This window comes from Gavialis gangeticus, unplaced genomic scaffold, assembly GCF_001723915.1.
Source record: "Gavialis gangeticus isolate Ggan-Ray unplaced genomic scaffold, GavGan_comp1, whole genome shotgun sequence".
NCBI lineage: Eukaryota > Metazoa > Chordata > Crocodylia > Gavialidae > Gavialis > Gavialis gangeticus.
The window spans coordinates 55,856,832-55,867,345 of NW_017729032.1; positions in this window are offsets into that span (position 1 = coordinate 55,856,832).

A 10,514-nucleotide genomic window follows, 5' to 3' on the forward strand; every position below is an offset into this window, starting at 1 on the left:
CCTCCCCCAATGCTTATATCATATACATCAAATATAGAATAGACAGGAATTAAAGTTGTTATTGCATAGCCAAGAAAGAGGAACTACAACAAGAGACAAACTTAAAACAAAATAGATTTTGCAGCCTGGGCCAGTCCTCCCTCATTCCTTCTAAATTTCCTTATGTTGTAATGATGCCGGCACAATCAGTGTACTCTCTGCTTTCTTTGGTAGATGCCAGGAAGGATATTGAAAAGGGATCTATTGAAAAGGATCACTTTAGAGACATCTGGTTCAATGCTCTCCATCTATAGCATCAATTTCTGCCACTGTTGGAGACAAAATATTAAGCTAGATGAATCCCAGTCTTACCCAGCATGGTACTTCTTATGTTCTTATATTTAAATATTCACAAATGAGGCCTGGATACTATATGAGTAGGAATTACAAAAAAACTCGAGAGACAAATAAATAAATACATATATTTGTGAAGCTATGCTTCGATTCTGCCATGAAAGCCTTATACTCCTTTCAAGACTGAGAACCTGGCTTAGTGAGATGATCAAATAAAGGAGATGGGGAAGAAGAGGCCCACCTCTTTAAAATGTTATCCACTGAGAAGCTATGTCATTACAACTCTGTAATAGTATAAATAGGTCAAATAAGCCTTTTCTTTTATATTGATTCCACTGATATTTTTTCTGCAGAATTTCCAGAGTAATTTTGTAAGTCTGTGTGCATATATATCTATATCTATATCTATATCTATATCTATATCTATATCTATATATAAAATGCATATGTATAAAACAACAAAAACATTTTATAATAAAATATAAAATAATATACTGGTTAGCATAGAATTAGGTTCTTTAATAATAATACCTTATGAAGATTAAGAATTTATTCCTTGCCTTCAGTCTTCCATAACTCTGTTCCTGCCTTAGTGTATGATGCAAGTCTGTGTAGGTGTCTCCCTTCATCTCTTTCATTCCACCAATAATGCCACCTCTGTTCTTCTGCATCTCTTACAGATGTATAAGATGAATGTACAGAGGGTGAAATTCACCTCAATTTGCATGCCAGCACTTTTAAGGGGTGTAATAAGAGCAGTAATTATTAAAAATGAATCAATTACATTTTGATCAATGAACAACCTAATCTTTCTATCATATGTAGCACTCAGCTCCAGCTGTGGCCAGTTACATTTATTCTAAACCTACTTAGATGTCACATACATTTATCTCACAATGGCTGAAACATGCTGGCTATGACTAAAGAGTCTGTCAAATGCTGTCAATTTTTTATAGCAAATTTTCAAATGCAACCTGTAAAATTGCATATCAGAAATGGCATTGTCAAGGCTTTGTAACAACAGTTTTATATGCTCTAATTTCTGAAGGCTGCCAAGCTCTGAAATGGCAGGAATAAATTGCACAAAAATCTTTAGGTAGCCCAAACCCTGCATGGATAAGTGACTTAATTGACCAGCCAGACTGAAACTGTTTTGAAACCATTCCCAAGCTTATGCTTTGATCCGGATGAGGCTGACGGCATTCCTGGAACATAAATACTAAATACTGTTATTACTTCTAATACTAACTAGTGGTTGTAGTTATCTTGAAAGGATGGTTTGACTACCACAATTTTTGCTATTGATGCCATAGGTATCTGAACTATTTATGCCTTTGTTTGTTCTGGATGATAATTTCAAGTCCAAATCTATGCTAAAGAAGGTGCCACTATTTTATTCAGTAGTTATGTACACATTTGTGAGTGAAGTCAGCAGACTGAATAGTTCTAATTGTGTTGGTTATAAGTATGCATGAATTTCCAGCTTGCTATACAAATTACAGTATTTGTAGCAGAAACTATTAACAAATATGACAAATTCCACGTGTGATAAAATATTGTTTCCTTGTATTTGCTTCCTTGCATTTTGGCCTCCAAAGGAAAGTGTTCTTCTATTTCATCTGTATTCAATATCCAGAAACGCCTTCTCCCGGGGTGTGTGCAGCAGGAGGAGCTGCGCCCCTGTGCCCCCCAGATGAACTGTGACTCCATGCTACTCCCCGCCCTGGCTATGCAGCCGCAGCTCCAGCCCCACTCCCTCCTTCACTGTGGGGGCCTTGATCTGCCCCTCCCACGCTCCTTACCAGCAGGATGCTGCTCTCCAAGTTGCCAGGCTGCATATCAGCAATTGGATCAGTATTAGCTAATTTGCCTGGTTAATAATTGGCCATTGGTACTGGCCCAAAAATTTTTTATCAGTGCACCCTCAATGGAGATGCCACAACCTCTCTGGATAACCTGTTCCAGTGTTTTACTACCCTCCTAGTGAAAAAGTTTTTCCTAATATCCAACCTAAACTTCCCCACTGCAACTTGAAACCATTGCTCCTTGTTCTGCCATCTGCAACTCTTGAGAACAAGCTTCTTTTGTGCTATGTTGAAGGCAATAACCCCAATCCAACTTCACTTTTAGCTAACTGAGGTAGTGTGCTGGTAGCTTGCTTTAAGTTTTGCTCAAAAATTAATTTTATGTGGTTTAGCGACCTGGGTCATAGAAAGGCATTTATACTTTTTGTCCTATGACAATTATAATGACATGAAAAAGAATAAAATAAATTCCCCAAATAATACCCCCCAAACCTAACTCCACCTACAGAAATCCTGCCAAAATTAAAAAGGTCTTACATCAAGTTCAGAAGATATCCGAAATAATTCTAAAGCAACTGATAAAAATTACCCTTAGAATGGGATTAACCTGTTAACCCCATTTGTAACAGTAACTTGGCCATACATTCAGGCAATTAATAATATGACAGAATGGGAAACCAGACACAAAATTATTCCTCAAAACATGTGTAGTAATTATACATCAAACCTGAAAATGAGCATGTGATAGGATCTCTACCATGCAGCCTGATGCAAGCTCCATGACAGGCTTGGTTGACAGCTCTGCCAGCTCTGGAACCACATGGGAGGCTCAAATGGCTCTTGTGTGGTCCCAGAGCAGAGACTGACAATCAGCTGATTGTCAGTCTCCACTCCAGGGTGCCATCAGAGTTTCCAGCTGGCTCCATTGTGGTCATGGGGATAACATGGACAATCAGCTGATTGTTGGTTTGGCTGGAAGCTAGGGAGTGGGGAACCCAGAGCTTCCAGGTGTGGTGCTTAAAGTCCTCAGTGGGGGAAGCCTGGATCCTCTGCTCCCCAATGCTGGGCAGCCTGGCATGGGGTTTTGACAGTCTTAGGTCGCAAACCCAGGGCTGTCTGGGGCCAAAAAATCAATTTATTGTCTACCTTGACAACCCTGTATGAACCAGACCTAGGATTTTCCAGGTTTGGGCTGACTGTCAGGTGATTGTTGGCACCGCATGTGGGCACCAGTTTTTGAACTGCCAGTGCAGGGGAAGCACATCTCAAAATCATGCCTTCTGCTGTGCATATGTGGCATGGCAGGAGGCACGATTCTTTGAATCAAGGATCAGATCCCATCACTCCATTAAATGAACATGTGCCTGGGGCCTAAGAAATTGATTTTCTGCAAATTTTGAGATAAAAGTTGATAAACACTAATTAGGCTTTCACAGTGTTGAGCCTCATTTTTTATATTTTCTGCAGTTTAAGTGAGAGGCACTACCTAGGGAACCAAACATTGCAAAGAGGAAAAACTGAAAACTGATGTACTAGCCAGCTTAATAGAAGCACATTATCAGGGTGCCCATCTTCCAGCTGTTTCTAGCCTCTAGAATATCATGACCCCATTTCAGCATCCAATGAGTTTTGATTTAATACAGTAGCCATGTCCCTCCTAATTACCAGTGACTCAATCCATTTTCTATCCTTCAGGATTTTGAGAGATTACTATACAGTTCTTATCGTTCCCAGTAGTCAGAGCAAGATGCTAGTGATATTATTACTTCCCTTTCCAATATTTAGAATATTTAGAAAGCAGAAACTCATTTTACTAGTATCAGAACATTCAAATATACATTCATGTAAGTAATTTAGACTGACAGTTCAACAAATGGCCAATCAAATCTATCACGTTTATTTTACACTGAAAAGACAACTAGGATTTTCACAGCTAAAGCAAACATGTGCAGTCCATAAACATTTATACCCATGTACAGTAGTCCTAGAAGTTGGTGAGTGTATAGTTTAGATAACTCACATTTTGCAAAAATCTACCTACAAGGCAGACTGGAGGCTTTAAAATGTTTGCCTCTTCAGTCTTTTACATGCATAATTAAACATTAATTAAATGCCTTGGAATGTCTTATTGCTTAATTCTCAGTTTTGAACTGGAGTTACTAGTGAAACTCACATATTTAGCTTTAACTAACTAGCTAACTAGAAGAGACTGTGGTGTGAAGACCTCAGAGTTAATTCCCCTGTGAAAGTGTTGTTGCCTCTAGTTCAAATGAGCAAATCTGCCTTTCCAGTTATCTCATGATTTGTTTCTGCTGCAGTCACCCTTGGTCCTGGGGCCATTTTCTCAGGGTTGAGACACAGATATTGGCTCAGAAGCAATCTCCAAGCAAAAATCTGTTTTAATTTCTTTCATTAAAGCATCAGCCTCCTCTTTTTACAGGCCCAAATCCTCCGTGGTCTGTCAGACAGTTGTTTCGTTGAATTTGTGCCCTGTCACCTGCAAGGTTGATGGTCATTAGATGAAGGACTAGATGTAAGCAAGCTGCTATCCCAGATCATTAGGACACATGGGATCTACTATGTTAAATCAGAGCAGTGGCTTTACCAGTCCAGAAGCCTGTCTCTCATACAAACCAGTCGCAAAATGTCTCAAAGCAAGGTTCAGGAGTAGACCAGAGCTGTCCAACTTCTGGGAGGCTAGGGGCTGCATGTCACACAGGCCACAGACCCAGGGCCACATACTGTATGGGTATCCCCCAAGCACCCTCCTCGCACAGCACAGGCATCTCAGAGGAGAGGGGTTTTTTTTAAAGAATTTTTTTTCATGTTCCAAGCCAAATCAGTCAAATCAAGTCCAAATCCGTGAGTCAGTCCAGAACCATAAGGGGCCCTACAACCAGCAAACATCCTCCACCCCCACCAAGGGCTTCAGATATTTCCAACGTCTTTTGGCAGGTATCCTACATGCAGGCCCAACCCCGGAGGCTTGAGGTTTGGATGTCCCCAAGTTTCACCTGCCCTCAGCCATATGGCCGCAGGATCAAGCTAGGGAGAAGCCTCCCATAAAGTGGGCTTTAAGCCCCAACACCTTGGCAAGTACTAAATCACACCAGAAGAACAGTTATCCCCAGGAGCACTTAAGGAAAACTGCCTTCATGGACCCAGATACATGGGTTCCCCTGCCAGGTAAGTATTATTACATGCACAGCACGTGTGGCTGGGAGATGGGGAAGCTGAGCTGCCAGGAGCCGAGCCCCACACAACGTGCACAGTGTGGGCAACCCAGCTCCCTAGTTTCCCAGCCATGCAAGCTGCCCCCACCACAGGCAGCTTGATTCTCCCCAGAACGTGCCCTCCACTTCTTGGCCACATGCACTACCCACCTGCAGTGTGGGCAGGCGCCCTTCCTTGCTGCACCCACAGCTCAAGCACGCTGCAGCAGGAACAAACAGGGAGAGGAATGGTGACCAGGTGAAAGCCTGCAAGCTTCATGCCAATCCTTCACCTACCACCAGTCAGACAGGCCTGTAGCAGACAACTATGGGATAACTTCCCACTGAGAGGGTTTCTTCTTAATTGCCATCAGAGAAGTGGTTGGCTAGAAGTGGCCATAAACATGAGGGTTTATGTTCTTTTTAGCTGTATTAATTTTCTCTAACATAGTTGTGGATGTTTTCATTACTTCTGCTAGAAAGTAATAGTTTCTTTGTAAAATGCTGAGTGCTGGTCCCAATTTTAAGTTTCCAAGTTAGTTATGCACCTATAAAAAGTGTTTCATTTTACTACTTTACTAAGCCCTGTGTTTTGAAAAAAATTAAACAGAAGAGCCTGATCTTTGCCTTCTTTATATTAGATGCTATTTTATGGAGTTGTGTTGTGCTGCTTCTTATGTTCCTTCTTAAATTAACAGGCCCCATTTCTTCCATCTTGTTGCACAAGAATCTTGCTCACTATCTCTGCCCATCTCTGAACACCTTTCAGTCCTACTACAACTGTCCTGAAACAGCGATCAGAACTGAACACTGTATTCCAGGAGATGAACTGTTTATAGAAGAATAACATGGAGAAGGATGGGAGGAGCTATTAGGGGGCACTGAAGGGTGTTGGTGTGCTTCAAAGAAAAAGAGGACACAGGAAGGAAGAAGAGAATACTGTGAGGAGAAAACAGATAGGAAGGACATTACAATTAAACCATTTGTTTTTATGTCTATACTAGTATTACTTCAGACTTCATCCCATTGTTCTCTGCAGGGCAGACAAAGAACTCAAAAAATGTTCCCTATACCACAGACTTCAAAATCTGGTATATAAAGCAGATCTGACAAGTGAACGAACAGACAAGTAGGGAGGAGAAGGTAACTCTACAGATAGATTGGTATACATGGGTTTTAGTTGAGATCTCATCATCAACCAGGCATCCAGCCTAACCCCAGTCACAGTTTTGAACTTGTGACTCAATACTGGCCCATTTTTCTGATGCATAAATAGCTAAATTCTACCCTTCAGTGCATAAATTACTTCCACTGGGATTGGAGACAAAAATGACTGATACTTTTTCCACAGATACTGTAAATTAGCACAGTGCCAATTGTTCCACAATGCTAAGGGTCCTTTAATGCTTCCATTAAGCAAAGACCACATAGTTTTCATGGTTCATAATTTGTCCTCAACATTTTTGAGGACAACATAGCATACAAAACAGAAGATATAGTTCGGACACAGATAAATACACTTAATTAAATTCTGAGCTATTAGCATTAAGTGAATTGCTGTTCCTGTAAACAATCTGACAGGCAGTGAAAGCTTCAGTGTCACACATCTGTCCAGTCCATCAGTTACTGCAATTCTGTACTGAAAGCAATAACAATCTTTGATGCTCTCCTCATTGTACTTATGGTTCAGTTTCTTTCAGTGACTTTGCCACTAAGAATTTTTATGTCTGAAAATAAGAATGACATACAAAGTTGCTAGACATCTTAAGTTCCTTCTTCAATAACAAATGTAGACTCATGAAACTTGTACTGGAAGTCATGTTACTTCAGCTATGGGTTGTTAATCTCTCTCACACGTGAGAAGGACCAGTATCATTAACTCTTTTAAATTTAGGGAGATTCTTAAAGACAGATAATTTAAAAGTCAGCATATCAGCGAATAATTCTATGTAGGCATTACCTCAGTAATCCTTAATATTGCCAGCATATCATTGTAGGTATGTTGAGTTTCATTTAGATTGAAATGTTGCTACTTATTTATGCACCTGTAAGCTGATCACAGCTGTGTTGTCTCTCAGGGTTTTATTCTAAGCCAGGGCTGTTTAGCTGGTGGCCAGGTGTTAACATGCACCCACTGCGGTCCCACCCAGCCATCACTATGCCTATTGCTCTGTCTGCAGCAGCACTTGTGGTCTCAGGACTCTCTCTATCCACCTCCCCTCCAGCTTCTGCTTTATACCCCTGACCTAAGGGGCTGAAGGTGAAGTGGGGTGCCATGCTGCATAGGGGAGAACCTACTTGTGAGTATGGGAACATGCCATGCAGTGGGGTGAGGTGGTGGCTGTCCAGCTGTGCATACATACAGTGTGGTTGTGGGGAGGGGAAGTACACACCCACACATGCATGTGCAGGGCATGAAGCCTGGGGGGGCTGTGGCCTCAGCTAGTGCTGCCCCTGTGGTGTGCAGTCAGTTCTAGTGCTACCCACAGGGTAGGTGGCCTCCAGCCACTTGGAGATTAGACAGCCCTGCTCTAAGTCTTGTGGTATTAACAATGTTTATGTAAAACTCATGATTGTAAGAAAGAAAACAATTGAAAACCTCGAAGGTGAAAGCTGAGAAAGATAGTCACTACACAGGCAACTACTAGCTCTCTACTGTATTCTTTCAGGATCTGATCCTTTTAATGTATATATCTCAGAATAACCAGAGAAGGATCTTAGGGGTCTAAACCAAACACTAATCAGGAGGCAAGCCTTCCATAGAGTCTGTAGTTAGCCTGTAGGTCGATACTAGAGTATGGAGAACCCAGGTAATCCAAGTCACAAGCCACTCAATATAGGGAAGGAGCTAGGTGGTTAATAATAACAGATATTATTAATTTTTCGGCAAAAAAAAATCTTTTCTGCATACCAATAATTTACTTGTTTAAAATGGAAAGGAAGAAATTGATTAAACAGTTTAATTAGATGCGAGACTGACTGATACAAAGCTTTCATACACACAAAATTCAGGAAGTTTAGTCCAGTACAAGGAAGAAAAGTCCATCTTAACCTGACAGCCCATGGGGTCTGGAAGTTTAAAGCACACCAGTTTCCTAGCCAAGAGCACACAAGAGAATAAAGTGGCCAGCATCACATCCATCTACCCTTGACTCTCCAGCCTGAATGACCAAGTACCCATTTACAATGAAGTCAACTGGGAGCAACCTTGTCAGGAATCCAGAGCAGAGCTCAAGCTCATTCTCTAGCACGATGCTGTCACCATAACCCATTAATCTAACATGCAGATCCTTTGGGTTTACCTACACATGCACTTTAATGCGCATTAGCTTATTTTAATGTGCATTAAAGTGTCACAAAAATGCTTTTTTCCTAATATGCATTAAAATAGGCTAACACTTCTTTTTCTAGTACCTTACAATGGAGGTACTACATGTAATGCACATTTCTAAGAGTGCATTAATAAACGTGTAGACACACCCTCTGTGTTGCATCTTGCAATGATGTTGGACCAGCACCAGTCAAAGTTTTACTCTGAAGAGGAATATTGATCCTCTCCTGCACTTGCATTAAACAGTTCCACTTATTTTATAGTACCTAGAATTGTGCTATTCATTTCTCAAAAAAGAGAATCTAAACTTGGTTCTTTTTCTCTTTCTTTTCTGCAATTAATGTTGTAGCTGTTGGGAGCTTATGAGGTATCAATTCAGTGAACCAAAGTCTGTGAAAATAATTCATGTACTAACCTTGAAGTTGAATCTCTGACAAAGGAAGCAAGCCTTTCCCTTTAGCTCTTCACTATCTCATACCAAGGCTAACCTAGGATTTGCCTGAGCCAGGACAGGTTAACAGTTTAAATATTTATGAACCAGTTGATTGAAATGAGTCATCCACTGACACTACTTGAATGTTTTTCATTTGTTTTGGTTTGTTGAGAATCTGGGCAGAACTTTCCTTCTGTGACACAAGACAAACGTATAAATAAATGAAACCAGTGTGCTAGATCTTCAGCAATCTGAAGTGAAAATAACTTGAGGATCCTACCCTGTTACTATCTTAATAGTTATAAACTTTGGAAGTTATGTATTTAATATGGCAAGCTTTTGGTTTAAAATCTGTTTATGAAGATCATCAGTGGTAGTGATGGGAGTAATTCCTAGGAGGACTATAAAATTGTTTCTTATGAAACATTTTTTTCATCCTGCTTGTCTTTGTCACAAAAGTCATGAAAGGATAACTCCAATATTGAGGCCAACATTGCCAGTGTTATCAAACAGGATCAAATGTCTAAACTGGATTTAAACTATTGTTGACTGCTAAAACACATGAAGGTTGCTACATTTTGAGACAGCCATTATGTAGCATTGCCAGTATTTAACTCCCTCATAAAAGGATGGCATATGCGTCGGGTAATGACCAGGGATCCTGGTTTTCTCTGTTAAAAAGTCCACAGTTCTCTGATAATAAATCCAAAATTCTCTAATGAAAAAACCCCAAATCTGCATTTTTTCTGTGATTAAAATGAAACATCACTACATATATAGGTATCAGTGAACACAATATTTTATTGATCTATTTACAATTTTAAAGTGATTTGAAAGCCTATCAGTGCCTCAACCATTATAATAAAATACATCCTAAATACCTAGATATTTTGGCCTTTGATTTTGGTTTTTTATCATGGAAAACAACAGTTCTTCCTGCCCCATTCACTCACCAGCTGTGGCTGCCCCCCACCCCACTGTTTTGTGGCTCTGCACACCCTGATATGCCAATGCCCTCTCCCTGCCCACGCTGCTGCCTCTCACTCCCAAGGCACAGCCCCTCTACCCCGCCCCAAGCCCTGATGGTGCCCCTTGCTCCTGACACACAGCCCCCTGTCCCCCCCTGGTCCACTAGTGCCCTTTACTCTTGACCCGCAACCCCCTGCCTCCCCTCCCCCCAACCCCTGCTGGTACCCCTCTTGGAGGCTATGCCTCACTTCTCTGGCTGCTCCAGCCTCACCTATGCCAGGAATGGAGGAAAACTTTGTGGGAGCCATGCCTTAGGAAGGGCAGGGTCCACATCACCTGGCCATCTTGGAAGCAGGGAGAGTGCTTGCTGGACATACATCTGTGTACAGGTATGGGGGGGGAGGGGGGAGCCTGTCAAAGTTGAGCCCAAG